Below are 18,453 nucleotides of genomic sequence, written 5' to 3' on the forward strand. Positions count from 1 at the left end.
TAACTCAAAATCAATATCCTCTGTCAATGAAATCGATGCACCATATTCTACTGAATCATCTGGTAACAGCAGCAACGTGATAAGTGGGAGACGCTCTCTGCGTTCGCCCGCAAAACATAGGGATTTTCGGAGATTTATAAAAGCGTCCAAATCCAATTGTTTGTTCCTCGAATGCCTTTTTTTTTGCACGACTATAAATGCTGTCTGTAAATCAAAAGGGCGCGATGCTCGTGGAGCGGATGGTGAATTATTAGTCGTGATCCGAGCCGCTCCGCTTTGCGCAGCGGCAGTCAGTCAGTCACATGCGCGCGCGTCAGCGGCCCCGCCTCCCGCTCGTTCTACTACGTTCAACTGCGAAGAGAGCACATGACTGCAGTAACTGTGTTCTGTAACTCCAGTCACGAGGATGGAGTACTATTACACTGACCAGACAGCGGGCTCGACCACATTTACAGAGCTCACAATATTCCCGCTGACACAAGGACAAAGGACAAACAGCGGCGGGCGTTATTTCCTCGCGCGCGTTTCAAGAAGTCCGTAAACCTTTCGGTGACACACCTGACTCGAAGTAAACGGCGCGTGATTTGTAAACATGCACGGTTTAATACACGACACGTAAAATGATACCTTACCTGCCGGCGTGTGGCAGTTCTCGAATTAATTTTAAATAATAAATTAACGCCTTATTAACCTCGTCTTCCTCACGAGTGCATCGTTACCTGCGTTTCCAAGCACGCGCCAGGCTTCTCAAGCGTTATATTGTGACCTGTTCTACGCGTATTGTATCTATAAATAAACACTTTGCGGTGAGACAACGGCCCGTTTGACATGGCGAGCACGAAAGTGCAAAATGCACGGCGTTTTCATTTATTAATATCTACTACAGCGCGTGATGCAAAGATCGTTTGACTGCCTCTAATTAGCATCGAGCTCGTTTTGTAACAGTTACGCAAACGCTTACGAAAACAATGCATTTCGTCAACTGAGCAAGAGTTCCGATTTATACACTATAATGTACATATGTGCATTTTGAATGGGCCTAGAGCGCTGCGTGTCAGTTTCTCAACTTTATAAGTGACACATTGCATTCGGTTTACAGCTTTTTTTTAGCGTAAATGTAAATTATACGAAGGCTGATCGCGTTTGATAGCTGCGTTAATAGCAGTAACACACGCGCCGACGCGACGCACAGCCTAAACGCTGAGAAAATACACATCCGATAACCCCCACAGTTTACTCGATCTATAACACTTTTTCATTTACCTCGCAATGAACTCACGCGGAATCAGAGCGCTTTCGCGATACGTTAAAGCTACAAAAGACCAGCAAGCAACTTAAAAGTCAAGTTCACCGGAGCACCCACGTGTCACACACTGTTTCACACACACCGGGAAATTGGTGTGATTTTTGGCAAACTGATGAACACGTTTGAACTCGTTCTAGCGTTTGAGAAGTTACTAGCCGCCCCCCCCCGATCGTTAACCATCCAAAGCAGACCCGAAAGGGACGATTTTCTGCGCAATATTCGCCTGTAAGTCACTTTTCGCATATATGCATAATTTCCTGTGAACTCCACGTGAAGCGCAGACGTAAGGGACTCCAGACGCCGGCTGAGACGCTCTGACAGCATCGATGAAATGATGCAAGTATATCGCGCCACGGGCAGTAACGTGCAAAATTACGCCCGGGGAAAAACAGCCACGCTTCTGCCCTGTCAGAAACGGTGCGCGGCTTACCTGGCTGCCGGAGTTTTCAGTCAAGTAATTGAAGACAAATGAAGAGAGCTCCTCATCTAACAGTGAAGCGCAGTCCGCCATCTTCTAGAGAATGAGGTGAGAGGAGCCAGAGAGCGCTGCTATACTGCTCTCCCCGCATGCAGTGAGGAGCTCTAACCGACCGAGGGCAGTGTGCTGTGGTGCCTCAGTGCTTCCCAATCATGGCTGGCTTTGGTAAAACAGCGGAAAAGTGAATTATTTGAAGGTGCAGGTGGGTTATGCACAGGTTGATGGTGGCCGAAAAAGGACTAGGTGCAGGATGCGTGCTCCTGACTATTAATGAACCTGCTTGTGCTGTCTAGATTACAGTGTTTATGACTCATTTATGATGCCTGTTCATGATGTCTAAAGTCCATGCTCTGTGCAAGTAATATATACTTACTACAGTGTGTGTGGTTGCATCCTTTACTATAGTATCTCTTTATACGCACAATGCAGTAAACGCAACCGAGCACTTTGTGCTGGGCATACTGCTTACTCTGCGGTGGCCAAAATCGAAACATCGGCCAATGTTTATGCTTGTTTGGCCCATTTAGCTCCAATTTTTGAAAGAAATCATTTTTTTAAATTATTTATGAAATGACGTGCTTGTTTACTTTAATAATTATGTGCATAGTATTACATTAAATAAAACATTACTTATCAAAATATTGTTATTAGGCCTATAATAATAATAATAAAACTTTTTAAATACATGCATACGTGTGAAATGTTATTTTGTGACGTAAAGTCAAATGTATTTTGTGTCTACATTTAATAGCATTTTGTATTTTGACAAAACAGAAAGACTCTTTAAATGCAAAGAGTTATAGCATTTTGTTTTTCAAATACATGCATGTGAGCTACTGAAGAGTCTTTTGGCCCTTTATGTTGAGAAAAAAAATATTATCTTTAACCCTAGTACTGTAATGATTAAAATAATGATAGATAAAAAGCAGATGCGCTGCTGACTTCAGGCATGGACCTATCAAAATCAAAGCTGATGGTGATAAAGTTCGATATATCAGTAACACATTAAAATCTATGTAAACAATTAGGGTAATTGCTCTCTAATCAGCAGACATATTGATTGGCTGCTCTTGTCAAGTGCAGTTTTCCTACAGTCACTCATGATGTAGGGAGATTTACAGCTTCAAGTAACCTTGGTACTTTCTCATGAATCTAAATGCTTAACGGAAGTCATTCCATTCAGAGTGACACCCCAGAAATCACTTGACTGTTAGTCAAGAGAAGAGGCAAGAGGCAAGGCTGCTAAAGAAACCGCCCTGTATTTGATTGGCATTGAAAACAGTTCTTATAGGTAGTTAACTTTTTGAATGGCATGCAAACCAATGCATATAAACTGACAAGCCCTTGAAGGACCATTACAGCTTCTCAGTCAAATCTGAAATCACCCCAAGGTCACATCAGTCTATTGAACTGTGTGCTGCCTAGCTGGCTATCGACCGAACACATGCTGTTTCAGTGGTCAGAATGAAAGAAGAAAATCCAATGCGTGCTCTTACAAGCTTGGTCAATAAATAAATTATGCTAAGAGCATAAAAAAAGAAATGATACCAAATAGACACATTTTAGGCAGAATTAAAATCAACGACCGTTGCAACGAAAACTTCCAGGGACATTAGGGCCTTTTTCTTAGAGAGGAACTTCAAGATTGTTGCTTAAGCCAACAAGCCCACCTTCCATAAGAGTGTGAAAGGTCACTGAAGGGATTTGACAGCCCTGAGCGTCTGGTGGGTGTCTCTGACAGCTGTCAGACTGGAGGAGTTCGTTCTGTGTTGGTGTTATCAGTCAAGAGAAGCGTCTGCTTCATCAGTCATATCATTTCATTGATTATGCCCTGATGTATGGAGGTCAACAACATTGTGCCTTCAGCTGCAGTTGTCCAAGGACAGCAATCAATGGAATTCACACACTGTTTTCCGACACCGAAGCATGCACAATGGTTTTTTCATGTTTTTTGTTTGCCGCCACCAACGGGAGAGCATGTTGCTGGTGTTTGAGTGAATGCATGTCGCTCACTGTGTTTTATGGCTGGAAGGTGATATAATGGGGGCTCCTGTGTGAATGGACGGGCGCTCCGAGAGAAAACAAATCAAAGAGCACACTTGCTAATGCAACGAGGACCGGTGCAACAAATTTATGAAGATTGTCATGTGGGAACACAGAGTTCAGTTTCAGAATGACACCTTCAGAGTCCTGAAGTTTTGAAAATGGCCCATTGACTTAATTGACATATATTTGGTCACACTTTAGTTTGGGCAGCAGTTCTGAATCCTAATTTGCTGCTTATTAATAGTTTAGGTATCGGGTAGGATTAACGGTGTCAAAATATGGTAATGCAGTGTAAGGCATTAATAAATGCTACATAAATACTAATAAACGGCCAATATGCTTGTAATATGAATGCTGCTAAGCAACTAGTTAATATTGAGAAATGGAAGTGTTACTGTAAATTACATACTCACAATTTAAACTGCATCTTGCTGTTTAGCGGGCCTTCTTATGCCTCATCTCATTATTGTTTACTTGAATATACTAAGACCAAATGGAAACGCGACAGAGAGAAATGGCATTGCAGGGGATCAGTTCATTTAATCCAAATAAATGTCAGCGTGTTTCCTGACAGCATGTAACTTCTGAAGACAACATCAAGCACTCATCATTTTACAGACACTGAGCTATTTTAGCGTCTTAACAGTTGTGTCCATGTAAACAAATGGCCCTGCACTTACACCTTGTATGTGAAGAATGATCATCAGCTGGTCAGATAAGTCACAGCAGACATCCCGCTGAACTGACGTCGCACTTCAAACACCACTATCAGAGTGTTAGAGACAAACAATGCAGTGTTTATTCAGTGCAGTCAATAAATTCAGTTATACTATTAAGTGTCAGTTAGAGAAGATCCATCATGTATTATATATTACTACATAGTATTATATACTGTATATTCAAAATCTTGTTAAAAATTTAAATGACTTGATGTTATATAGGTATTTTTGATTTTCCTAGGCTAAATTGAGAATGCTCACTCCAACCTTGAGCATTGCTAAGATTATGCTCTCAGCACCTCAGAAAAGGAAGTCGATCTTACTTCAGAACTAGTGGAGCATTTAACTTCAGAAATATGTGACTTCCATTACATCCTGAAGGGTAAAGTCTAACTCGCAGTATGACCGAGTCACAATGTGCCACTGTGCAGCAGTTACAAGCAATCTGAACTCAAGGCATAGTTCAAAAAAAGCCGAGTCGTGATTGGAGAAAATGCCCGGGACACAACAGATATGCAAAGCATGCAAGCAGAACGCGCTGTGATTGGCCAGAGCTCCTTCTGTCTCTGTGCATAGTAGGAGAAGGAGTGAGTAGAGTAAAGCAGGCTGCATTAGAGACTCGCTTCCCCAAGCAAACACGTGCCTGCTCGTCACATGACTCCCCGTTTCACTGCCGGCGCCTGACCGTGCATAGCGCTTATGCTTGCTGTGTCGCCTAGATGAAAAGACAAGGTTGATTGCACAGGTGAAAGTTGAAAAGAAAACTGTCAAATATTACAAAAACACTCAGGGACAAAGGTGGCAAACAATTTGTTTAGGCAGATTACATTTTCCCTAAATATTATTTTTAAATATTTAAGGACAGCATCTCAATGCAATGTATAGGATGCTACCTGTGTGTAGTTGCATGCACGTGGGAGATACATATAGAGACCTATGTTATACAAATCATCAATACATCTTTGCAAACAGTAAAAACATTCTCTTCCATGTACTGTAGCATAATCTTGTATAACATAAAGAGCTTATATCATCTGATATTCTTGGATATAAATATAGCCTATATTAGAATTAGTATTTATGACTAAAATATATTAAAAATAATATTGGAGCACCCATTAACTATGCATAAGTGTAGTACATGAAAAGCAGCAACAAATACCATATGATCTTGTATTTGAGTAGCCAAACCTTAGTTGAGTGAAATATGCCTGAAACATTGACTTAAAACAATGCAACATCTCTGTTGTGGTGTATATTGATCTTGAGTAAACACACACAAATAAAACCCCTCTACTACAGCATATGCTTATACAAATAAATGATTGATCTCTTCCTTAGCAGAAGTGAGGAATAACAAGATGCTTTAGAAAGATGTCTTCTGGGAATAGGTGAAAGCCGAAATGAAAGTTTTGTTCGAGAAGCTCGAATCCTCAGACCAAATGCTTCACTTTTATCTTTGACCTGAACTATCTGGAATTCTCCATTATTCAAGTGCATATCAAAACAAGGGGTTGCATTGGACAAAGGATAGAGGCCTTTTCTGTCTGGGGTCTGTGGGCGATTGACCTGCGGGGCCATGTGCATTGGTTTGAGAGCGTCTGAGCCTTAGTCATCACAGCATGTGTGTACACTGCTGCATGTGTGGCATTCCATCACTAAACCTACAAGAGTCTTCAAAGACACACCCATCAACGCCTTCACTATTCTAATGTAACGTGTTTGTGAACTTGGCTTTGCGTAAAGTGTCGAAATTCAATTTAAATTACGCATTTACCAAACCTGTAGCAACCGGCTCTCCCCACCTGCATGCTCTATTTACACTTATACCAGTTTGCAGGAAAGAAGATGGCTGTTGCTGCGGCCGAGTAATTACCATGCCTTGCAACAATATGGGTAGGAACGATTGCTACAAAACTATCAGAAAGTACTGTGCAGCTGAGATAAAGATCTTAGGCCTGGTGTCCTTTGGAGAGTTGTTGATGTGACCGTCACAGTTTTGGACAGCTGCGAGTTAGAGACCAAAAGGAGATACCCATCAGGATCTGATAGATTGAGTCTCCTAACATGCATAGAGAAGGTAGCTACATGCTATCTAGTTAGGCCTCCCTTGAGTCTTTTGTCATCCCAAGCAATTAAAAGTTAAAATAAAAGAGTAAGAAATTCCCCACAGTCCTTCATAATAGATACAAGCGACTGGGTTACACTTTATTCTGATAGTCCACTTTAGACTTTAGACATATTAACTGCTTTTAAAATAATTTGCAGCTACATGACTACTACTAACTCTCAGAGTAGACTGTTATCATTGCACACTGCCTCAGAAACTTTAGTCCATCATAAAAAAGCTCAGATCAGGTTCGATATTTTGCGTTTTCGGTAGGAAAGGATAGGAAAGGAAAAAATGCATACTCTGCACAGTGACCTTCAGGGTAGGTTTAGGGTTAGTAGAACAAGTTGTCATGTACTTGCAAAGTTTCTCATAGTCGGTATGTTGTATGTTCTGGGTCCATCAAAATAAGGTGTTAAGCAGACAGTCTACTAACACTCTAATGCAAAGTTATTTACTGTTAGTAGAATGTTTAAAGGGGACTGTCAAAATAAAGTGTTACCGGTGACTAGGACAACACCATTCTGGACTGCATTGCTAGGTTGCTAGGTTGTAGTGGCAGTGTTGTAACAATTAGACATTTGGCAGATGCCTTTATTGACTGGCATACATGTTATACATTCACTTGTTAACTGCATGCCATTTTAAAATGGTCACATCACACAAGGTTGATCTGGGTCTCAGCTGGGTTTTGTTTTGTGGAGGATCCAATGTTATCAGGCCATGGGAGAGGTTAAGCTATAGTCTGTGCTGATAGCCCACCTGCTGAAATGCTGAGCGCACAGCCAGATGCTGCCCAGCCAAAGTAGGCCAGATTAGTATTGGAACCAATGTGCAGTCTAGTGTTCCTCCATTCTCACTCCTTACGGCCCAGCGCTACGTTACTCGGCCTCCCCTGAGACGTGTTGATTTATGGCCGCGAGCACCAAGAGGGACAAATCCCGACAACACTGCTTCACAAGCCCAGTGACAAACACATTTAGAAATATTAGGAAACGCTTAGCAATCAGAGTCATAAACATTGATCCTGTTCAGTGATATGGAAGACCTTGAATTGCGAGCTCTTGGATACAAGGAGAGGCACACACATGTGTGAGCTCACCGCGTGAGAGTGCTCTATAAAACACGGGGATGCATAATGTGCTTTTTGAAGGACATTATATGAGTTTGACAGACTGTCACCTCAGAAAGAGAAGCAGGCGAGAATGGGAGGAAGATGGGTTTTCTACATTTATGCAATCTTTGGAAGCCCGGGGGCATATCTGGAGATATCGTAGGCACATTTTGACATTTACACGATGGAGAATCATAAACAGAGCCGAGCTCGAAGCAAGGCTAAACTGCGCAAAGGGAGTCTCTCTCCACATGTGACATTCACACCAATTTCGCTTTAGCTCACGACAGAGCGGTAGGATCGCATCACTCAGTCACGCACTTTCATGCACATTTAGCAAAAATGGACTATGCAAATGAATTCCACACAATAGCCAGTGATTACCCAAATGCTTGGTCGCTTTGAGCCAGTCTCAACAATATGACTGCAGATTGATGGAGGGAGCTGACCCCTAGCCATTCCCTTTCTCTTCGCCTCTCTGCACTTTACTGTCACATTGGAGCCAAGAGACGCAGACCCCGATAACCCCACCGCTTTATCACACAAGCACACTCCCTTGGTGCTGAATCCGTAGGTAATTGAATCACGCTCAAGGCTATTTGTCTGATTGTGGATGGTATTTTAAAAATGGACGGTCAGGTGGGGACTGTGTTTGCAGGCTTCCTCTTTCAGAATGATGCTCTTGGTCCAATCCTTGCTGCAGTGGTTAGTCATACAGGGATTATACAACAGCTACAACTCACTTCATTCCACCTTGTGCTCACCAAGCAGGAAAATGGAGCTAAATATAAATGCAGACGGCAGCATCTCTGGAAAGGTCGACAATGCATTTGCAGCAATGAAGATTATCACGTGTAAACCTGACTTACTTGCCGAATTTAACCCAGACCAAGGATGAGAATCATGAACTGTTACGTAAGAGGCTTCACAGATGAGCTTTTCCCTAAAGATGATCTTTCCTACCGCTCACATCTAAAGAGCTTGATGTGTACTTTTCTGACTAGCTCCTTCATAACCCCTTTTGCTGTGATGATGAAACAAAATTTTGACACTTGATTGAGGCCAACTCTATGCTGTTTGAATTATCTTAGAACTTATATTTAGTCTCTGCATTATGATCCCATGTGACTTGGATAATCCTTGACAACCAAAACAAAGCCGTTCATCTTTTATCAGGATGGCACGGCTGGAGGCCACGCCGCTTACATGCCCACATGCTGTCAAGTGCCATACCCTCAGCAACTTTATTAACAGGCTTCCAGCAGACAGAATTGCATATCAAACCGACAAACTGATGGGGTTTCCATTGGGATTCATAGTATATGCTTATCCCCTGGAACATAGACGTTTTGCTTCATTGAGAATACTACTGCAATTAGGAATGGGTCACTATTTTCGTTTCTGCATATGGGGAAAAATGTCTTATGCAATGTCAGTGTCTTTGATTTTCTCCGTCTGTGTCTCTTAACAGCTGTTGTTGGAGGTGGACCAGAACACCAGCTTACAAAGTCTGCTTAATGTAAGCACAGCTCCGAAGGGTAGGGGGATGAGCGGTTCATTCTACCCAGGGGATGTCAGCCATCGCAACGTAATTAATGTGTATTTGCTCATCTGTTAAGGTACATCCTCTGACCTTAAACCCCTCGCCGTTCTCCGTTCCAGTTGGCCAGAGAGTTTGAGGGCTTGGCCTGGTGGAAAAGTAAGATGAGTTGTGAGGAGAGAAGAGAGTTTGGGGAAAAGAATGATGCTAATGATACAAAGAAAACAGGTAAGTATTAATCTTGTAAAGTGTCCATATTATGGATTTTGGAAAATTGCCTTTCATGTAGTGAATGAAAACATCCTGCAGTTTTAAATCTGAAAGTGCACTGTCTAAAAAGTTATTGTCTCAAAAAAACCAGTCGACTTTGAATCATTGAAACATGAGTCTTGTTGATGGTAAAATGAGACGTTAGCATATTGTCCGCCCACGTTTTGGTCTTTTTGCTTTGGTTTGAATGAAAATGCAAATTTTTTTCTTTACCACTAGGTCCCGCTTTTGAATTTTTAAATCTCACATACACTGCTTTTAAATTAAATCGACCAATCACTGCAGGGGTTTGGAAAAATTAATCGTTGAACAAATCGTTTGGGAGTGGTTAAACAAATAAGGTAAAACAATAAATGCATATTATATGAAAATGAAAGTGTTTTTTGACCTTGCATTCATGCCAACTGTTGTTTGGGCCTCCCAAAACCAAAATATGATCCTTTCATAACCCATAATAGGGGCACTTTAAACCGTACCTACAGCATATCACATACTCCCATTGGAGCAAAGCCTTACCTCTTTGTGACCTGCTGCTATGAAATGAGAGCTGCTTGCAATTACACAAAGATTATGCAGCACATGACCCGCTGAAAAATCCCCATCCCAAAAACAAAGCTAGCACAAAAATGCAATAGCAAAACCTAGGCATTTCATAAAAGCAAAGTCAAAAAGCCAGAATACGAGGGAAGTAGGATTTTCCCTCCTGGGGGGAGTGTAAGAATCAATCAGGCTCAGACAGGTCTATGACAAAACATTTCTCACAAGACAAGGAAGTGAATCCTGATTCATCGGCGGAGGAGGAGGAAGTGCAGCAGGTTTAGGCAAGATCACTCCTGCAACACAGACGTGGTCATCTAATACCGTAGTAGATACATTCATCTTCCTGTCTCTCTCTTTTGGACATGTCAAGAATAACACAGTAACATAATCCTGCAGTCTCTATTTCAATGAAACATGATGGATACAAATTCGATATTAAACATCGAATGAAAAACAGTCTACCCTGTCAGACGTTATTGTTTTCAATTTCTGTTCCCACTGAGGTACTCAAGACTCATCTTTAAGCAGGTTAGTTGACCTCTGGTCACTGTGATAGAGAAGCAGGCCCATCCTTTTTCAGGAACTGTAAAGCTGGAGTTTATCTGCAGTGTTATTGAATACTTATCAAATTTCCAAGCCCTACGCATTCTTAGAAATGATAAAATAAGTATAAAATAGAGTTTGAAAGAGACCAAAGGGTAAAGAGCATGTGTGCCGATAAAGGACTGTGTTTACATCAGCTTTTTACTAGTCAAGCTTTGTGGTGTCCCAGACATCTGCAAGAAAACAAGGGAAATCAAAAATGAGAATCAAAGGAACGGAACCTCACACAAAAAGTCAATTGTCTGTGCATTCCATCATTCTTCTTCACTTTTGTGTTGAAGACGCTCTATGCATATTTATTTTGGGCACTGAACAACAAATGCAAATGCAGCTAATGTGATTTATTTTACTCTCAAATACTACAGGTTTAGACGCAGAAACAAAAAAGCATCCTATTTATAGCTGCTAAGCCAATGGCAATACTCTAAGCATAAATAATATAGAAAAAGAAAATATTTGTAATGCTAGCAATAATGTTCAATTAGGGAACACCTGTTAACTATTAACTATGACCTTTCCTTCGATGAATTTCTAATTCGCTTCTTATCAATAGTTAGTGTGGGAGTTGTTAAGTTCAGGTATTAGGTAGGATTAGGGATGTAGAATAAGGCATTAATATATCCTTAATTACTACTAATAAATGGCTAATATTCTAGTAATATGCATGCGGATAAGCAGCTAGTTGTTCTTTTTTTATATTGTATTCTGGGATTGCCTTTTCAACAAATTTATCCATAAGAAAGCATCTTTGGAACAGCTCTTTTTTCAAACTATGCTGTGTATAATTCATATAATTTTACTGTATATGACCTACAATTCAACTGTGTCTTTCTCCTCGTCTCTCTTTTCTTTCTCCCTTTTTTAAAAGTTTTTGTTATTTGAATTAATACTAGAGTGACTGGCGTGGCATTGTCATTTATTTATTATTCCTGAGGGGATCCAAGGACAGCGTTCATTCTGCCAAGTCCCGTGATATCCAAGACTGCCAGGTTCTCCGCTGCCCTCCACACCATGCAACCTCGGTGACTTGAAATGTTTGCATTCGTTATCTTATCTATCCTGACTGAATCAATCTAGCGATAAGTGTCGAGGCACTGAGGAAACGCAGCATACATCACAGAGAGAAAAAAAAAAAATCATAAAACCCCGTTGGTTATTGTCTACGAAAGAAAGTGGAGCGCATGAAATGATTCCAAGATGCTGCTCTAATTCCTTTTATCTGCAGATCATTATTCACTAATGCTTTACTGCTTTCTGGATGAATACCTCAGAGAGTGTCTGATGAAGAAATCATTTCTCATGGAAGTCTGGAGTTAATGGACACCTGTGAAGGTACTGACAGGAAATGCGCATAGTTTGAAACTCTATTGACCTCTGAGCTCTGTTCCAGTTCTCACACTTTTTTACACCGGCTCCAAATCACAACTGTCAGATACTCTCAGTTCAAAACGGATCAGATTGAGATTTAAGAAAGCGCTTGTTGGTTTTTGTTCGTTTAGTAATCCGCCCTGGCTGAGGTAGGCCAAAGGTCAGCCGGCTCGGTCCTACGGCACATGAAAAAGCATCTGTCAGCAACCCAAGCTCAAAACACTTTCATTACTCAAGGACAACTGCCACAAGTAGAAGGTTAGTTCCGCACGAATGGCCCAACATTCCTGAGGTGTCGCTCCGAGTCTCGGAGTCAGCTGCTCGGAAAGGGTGACCTCCAAGCACCATTTACGTTAGAGCGCCGCCTGCTTCCTGGTTCACATGCGGCTGTCCCATTTCGGCAGGATCAGGATCCCTGTTCGGAACAACCCTCTCCTTTCCCGAAGTGGCTCCTCTGTTTCTCCCCGGGGAAAGCACTGAGAGAGACTCTCGTTTAGGTCAATGGAGCAGCAGCCCACAGATCAATGGCTGTGCTCTGTCACATGGGGAGGGGGATACCGGCGGTGATGATAAGCTTCCATCTAATTACACGCCAAGGCCGCTTCAAGGCCGCTCAGACACTTATTCAGTGCACCTCTGAAGCAATCATCATGCATCCCGATGCGGTGAAGCAGGTGATTTATAAAAGCACTATTGTAAGTCGTGTAAAAACAGGAGAATCAAAACTAAGAGCATAGAACATGAGAACTAGCCTTTTTTAGTTATAAAACATGTTGCTCTGGCATTTCCGAAAGTGCATACCCATTTACATTTAACTAACACAACTTTATCGTAACAATGTGCATTTCTTGGCAGCCCTTTATGGTTTTAAGTTTTATTTAATGTATTATCATAGACAACAGAAATAACACATCTTATTAATCTAGGTTATGTACTACATGCTCATACATATATATATATATATATATATATATATATATATATATATATATATATATATATATATATATATATATATATATATATATATATATATATATATATATATTAAGTAATATTTAAAGGAACCCAGCACTTTTCAAATTCATTCAGCTGATCTTCAGGTCTGGGGGAGCACTTTTAGCTGTAGCTTAGCATAGATAATTGAATCTGATTAGTCCGTTAGCATCTTGCTAATGCTTGGGGACTGTTTTCAGGCACTTCATCCGCTGCGGCCATGGCACGGCAGCAAAGTTCTTTGATTATTACGTCGGAATGAGAGTGTAGTTGCTAGCCAGATTGACCTAGAAAATCAAAACTTTTCATTTTCTGTTTTCTTAGTACCACGATGTAGCTATAGAACAGTCAAGTTTTAAATATGTGGAACGTAAAAATGTGGAAACTCTTTGGTCATTTATGAGCGCGATGCTAACGGTCTAATCAGATTCAATGACCTACGCTAAGGTGCAGCTAAAAGTGCTCAGACCAGGAGATCGGCTGAATGGATTCAATAACGATAAAACCCAGCTCTTTAACTCTATGCGAGTTGGAATATGAGCCTATTTTCAAAAAAGCTCCTTTAAGATTAGCCTAATTTAGTAAATGCAGTTTAAAAATATATTTAGCACGGGTATGTTTGTAGTAATAGCCAAAAATACATTGTGTCTAGAGTTTCTTTTGATGCCAAAATCATTAGCATATTAAATAAAGATCTTGTCAAGAGTTTGTCAAATTCCAATTGTAAATGAAAACAGTTGTTCTCATCACCTTTATTTGAGTCAAAATTTTCCTTATTATTTAATCAACTTTTAGATGTTAATTAATGTGATGTTAGTTCATGATACCGAACACATTACCAAATGTTAACAAATTACTCGTAAAGTGCCACCATGTCGTCCAATATTTTCCCTGGCCCAGCTGTACTTTTCCTACCAACCACATGACTAACCACAACCATTCCTCGGCTTCCCGGGATATTTGTACAGTTGTATCGTAGGAATTCAAAACAAGAGCGTAGCGTCCTCTCAGTGGCCACGCCCCCCGGCCACTCCCCCTTCACTCTCGCTTGTTATCACAACGGCGTGCAAAGGTTAAATCCAGTATTGTTTGTTTAAAATGTACACATGGATGATGGAGCGGAAAAAGACCTCACATGATCTTTAACCCCTTGCAGGTGTAACAAACCCGCGCTGGTGTGCGGGTAAAGCCCGTCCGAAGCAGCTGTGCTTGTGTTAGGTCGAGACGAGGACCTCACGGGGGTCCCATCTCGGCGCAGAGATCACATGATCCCGCACGGACAGCTCGACTCAAGCCGAGCGTGCCAGAGATTTCAGTTGTTTACCTTCGCCCGTCTCTCTCGCCTGCGAAGAACAAAAAACAAAGAACACGGAAAACACACGCACGCAGCAGGTGCGACCAACAGATGCAGCTCCATTAGCTCAGCACGTGAAAATGTGAGGAGAATCTCGATCGCGCGCTTTCGGAGGGTGGAAAACGCTCGGTGCATTTAACACAACATATAGAGCGGTCCCAGCAGCTGGGTGTTTGGCGAGCGCGCACGTCTCACGCCTCGGCTTCTGTTTAAAGTTTAAACACACTCAAGTGCATGCGGTTTGGCTCCAGTCTGGCTGTTAGTACACAGGGAGCTGGATGGGGGTGGATGTGCATGCGTGCCTATTGTCATGTCATGTGATCTGCTCTGGAAATAGCCGCCTGTCACAAAGGAGGAATGGATCCGTGTGCCCTCTCCGGTATGGCGGAAATACAACTCTCAAAGGTGAACCTCAGATCCAGAAATAACCCGCGTAATATCAATGTCCCGCAAACAGCGCAACAGAGAAAGGGAAAGGAGCGGGCGAGTGACGTGCCGGGAAAAAGAGCAGGGGAGCCGGCTGCGTGAGATGAGAGAGGATTCAGGCCTTGAATCATTCAGTACTGCAGATCGGGGAGCGAGCTGCATGTATGTTTGCACTGAAGCCCTGCAAACATGTGTGCGGCCGTGAATGTTTAAAGGGATGAGAGCAAAACGCAAGAGACAGCCGGAGCATGCTGCGTTCACGCCGCGATCCAGCGTGCATTTCTGATTTTATATCTCAGCGGCCGCTCACGTGGACTTTTAAATAAGGTCGATATCACATACTGGTCGGAAAGTAGAAATGTAACATAGAACATAAACTTGGAACGTTATCTGTTCTTCCTTTCTGTTATCACTGTTCTAAAGATTTTGGGCCCCAGTAAATAAAACATATTTGCACCATTCATGATTTACTTTATGATTCTTTGTTTAGCCAAATCAAATGCCCTAGGATCAAATTTTAGATTGATTGTGTCCTTTGCTCTATATCATTTTAGTCATATTTATGTGCTTTTATAGCAAATAATCATATTATAGCAACTAATAATATATAATATGATAATAATGTATTATAATATATATTGTTTTAATTATCTTTTTATATCTAGTTTTTTATTTTAAATTTTTAGTTTACATTTTAGTAATTTCGTAACACTTTTTTTTCCACTTACACCTTTTAGTTGCTTATTAGTATGCACATTACTAGAATATTAATTGTTTTGTGTTAATTAAGCACATATTAATGCCTTATTCTACATCCCTAATCGTACCTTATACCTAAACATAACAACTATCTCCTAACTGCTAATAAGCAACAAATTAAAAAATATAATTTTTTTATAAATTTTATTATTTTATTTTTTATTGTTTTATAGATGTATTTTTACTTCAGTAATTTACACAATTTACTTTAAAATAAATGTACTTTAATTAGGTACCAAGGCATAATGTCTTAGTTTTAAATCTAATGTTTATATTTTATATTTATAATTCAATTAATAATAAAAAAACAACAAAAAACATTATCGGTTTTATACAATATTGCATTAAAATGCTGGATGAAAAAAAATAAATAAAAAATTCACACCATAAACTAACAAGCAAACTAAAATGTATGTGCTTGCTTAAGATTGAAAAGAAAAAGACTGAATTCTCTCGGTTTGCACAATTGCAGCACTGACATCTAAACCAGCAAATGTACCCAAAGTCTATAGATATTTCTCGAATGTGATAAAATCATTCAGGTATGGCTCACTGCAAGAGTCCAGCTGCTGAGAAAGCTCAAAGGTAGCATCTTCTTAACACTCCTCCGAGTTTCAACCCGCTATATTCGATACTTTGACTCTGCAGAGCGAACAGCAGGAGAGATGCCGAGCCAGACAGATGGTGAGCGAAAAGTATATTTTTGCGAAGACTGAGAGAGAGAGGGAGGGAGAGAGGCAGCGTCTCCATCTTTTCCTTGGCCTCCCTGTGGAACGGTCCCTGTCGGAACAGAGTGTCCCTGCATTAGCTCAGCGCTCGACGCTTCCAGCAAGCTCAGCGAGATGCTCAGCGTAACCCAGGCAACCCCAGCCACCTCAACACCTGGCTGAAGGCTTCTCATTAGACTCAGAGCACGCCGTGCACCTGTAAATCAGGAGGGAACGCTTGCTGAAGGGCCATTCTGATCGCACACACAGAAACTCACTTTGATTAACTCTCTCAGCCGTGTCACAAGAACGAATGAACTGAGGCACATGTAGTTTGAGCCCGTTTATAAATGTTACTCAGCAAGCATGAATTACATTTTTTTTTCCAAAAGAGACAATGTTACAAACCATTTCCATTTCAAAATCAGGCTGTTTTGTTTAACTTTATACTAGTGATGTTAAATGATTAATCACTTCCAAAATAAAAGTTTTTGTTTACATAATATATGAGTGTGTACTATGTATATTTATTATGTATAAATGCAAACAAAAATGGGTTTATATATTAAATTTATTTTATATAAAATAATAATATAAATGTAAATACATGTAAATATTTTATAAATATATACTGTATGTGTGTATATATATATATATACATATATATATATATATATATATATATATATATATATATATATATATATATATATATATATATATATATATATATATATATATATATATATATATATATATATATATATATATATATATATATATATATATATATATATATATATATATATATATATATATATATATATATATATATATATATATATATATATATATATATATATATATATATATATATATATATATATACATATATATATATATATATATATATATATATATATATATACATATATATATATATATATATATATATATATATATATATATATATATATATATATATATATACATATATACATACAGCATATAAACAAATATAGATTATATATATATATATTATATATATATATTGTTATATATATAATAAACTTTATACATACAAATAAATAACAATAAAATCTTACTTGATAAAATGATTGTTATGTTAGGAAAAGAATAACAATTAAATTTTCTTGATAAAATGAGATTAGGAAAAGAATTTATTAAAGCTTTGCCATTACAGACATAATAAATGTTACAAAAATATACGAAATCGAAACATGTTGTTTTAAACCGCAATAACATACTTCTTTCAAATACATACTTTTTTTTTCCAACCTCAAACTTTTGACTATCAGTACTGATATTAATTAATCTGCCTGAAAGCTGTCCTTCTGTCTAAAACATCTTCATCATGGCACTCAGACATGTCATATCTCAATAGTAACGTTTTTACATATTTACGCGAGCTGCTTCAGAGTGACGTAAAATCCAACATAACTGGAAAATCAAGGAAAAAAAAAATCATAGTCTGTAAGTTTGTAGTATGAATGATTTATACGAAGACAAACATTTCAGGCATATCTAATGGTTTGATGGTGAATTATGCAACTACATCCAATAAAGGAGCGACTATTTCTTTGTCTTTATCCTCTGTATGATTAAACAAGGATGTATGTGTGTGTGTGTGTGTGTGTGTGTGTGTGTGTGTGTGTGTGTGTGCGTGTGTTTGTGGCATGTGGGTGGTACGGCTACACTGACTCACTTTAGCTGAGACCAAAACGCCGATGACTAATGGAGGGAGAAGCTTGAGGGCCTTGAAAAAAGCAGCAAAGAAACAGAAGAAGAGGTGGGCTTTGAAAAATGCATGCACCCCAAACCCAACACTGCCGGGTTCACCTCAACTGCTGCATTTCTCATAAGAACATGCTGATGTATTATTGAGCAGCGCGGTTCCGGTCCGGGACACAGAGGTCACTGCATCAATGCAGTCAGCTGAAATAGCCAGCAGTCAGAGCGCAAACACGCACACTTCATTAGCATAGCCCTAAAGAGCAGTAAAATCTGTCCTCTAAATAAAAACCAGCGTTTCACCATTAAATATGCACGTCCTGTCTGGGATCTTTTTAAGAATGTGAAATTGAAATGTAAACAGG

At 39.7% G+C, this 18,453-nt stretch overlaps 1 protein-coding gene and 1 long non-coding RNA gene across 7 annotated transcripts in view; one reads left to right on the forward strand and one right to left on the reverse strand.

Annotated features, from left to right (window-relative positions):
* LOC122357911 (peroxisome proliferator-activated receptor gamma coactivator 1-beta-like) overlaps positions 1 to 18,453 on the reverse strand; it is a 94,973-nt gene that overhangs the window by 44,287 nt on the left and 32,233 nt on the right. The gene's annotated exons all lie outside the window — the stretch shown is intronic.
* LOC122357915 lies at positions 1,736 to 9,824 on the forward strand. The gene is made up of 3 exons (XR_006252550.1): positions 1,736 to 1,832; positions 9,245 to 9,292; positions 9,393 to 9,824. It is a non-coding gene; the product is annotated as an uncharacterized LOC122357915 (long non-coding RNA).

This window comes from Puntigrus tetrazona, chromosome 14, assembly GCF_018831695.1.
Source record: "Puntigrus tetrazona isolate hp1 chromosome 14, ASM1883169v1, whole genome shotgun sequence".
Lineage (NCBI taxonomy): Eukaryota > Metazoa > Chordata > Actinopteri > Cypriniformes > Cyprinidae > Puntigrus > Puntigrus tetrazona.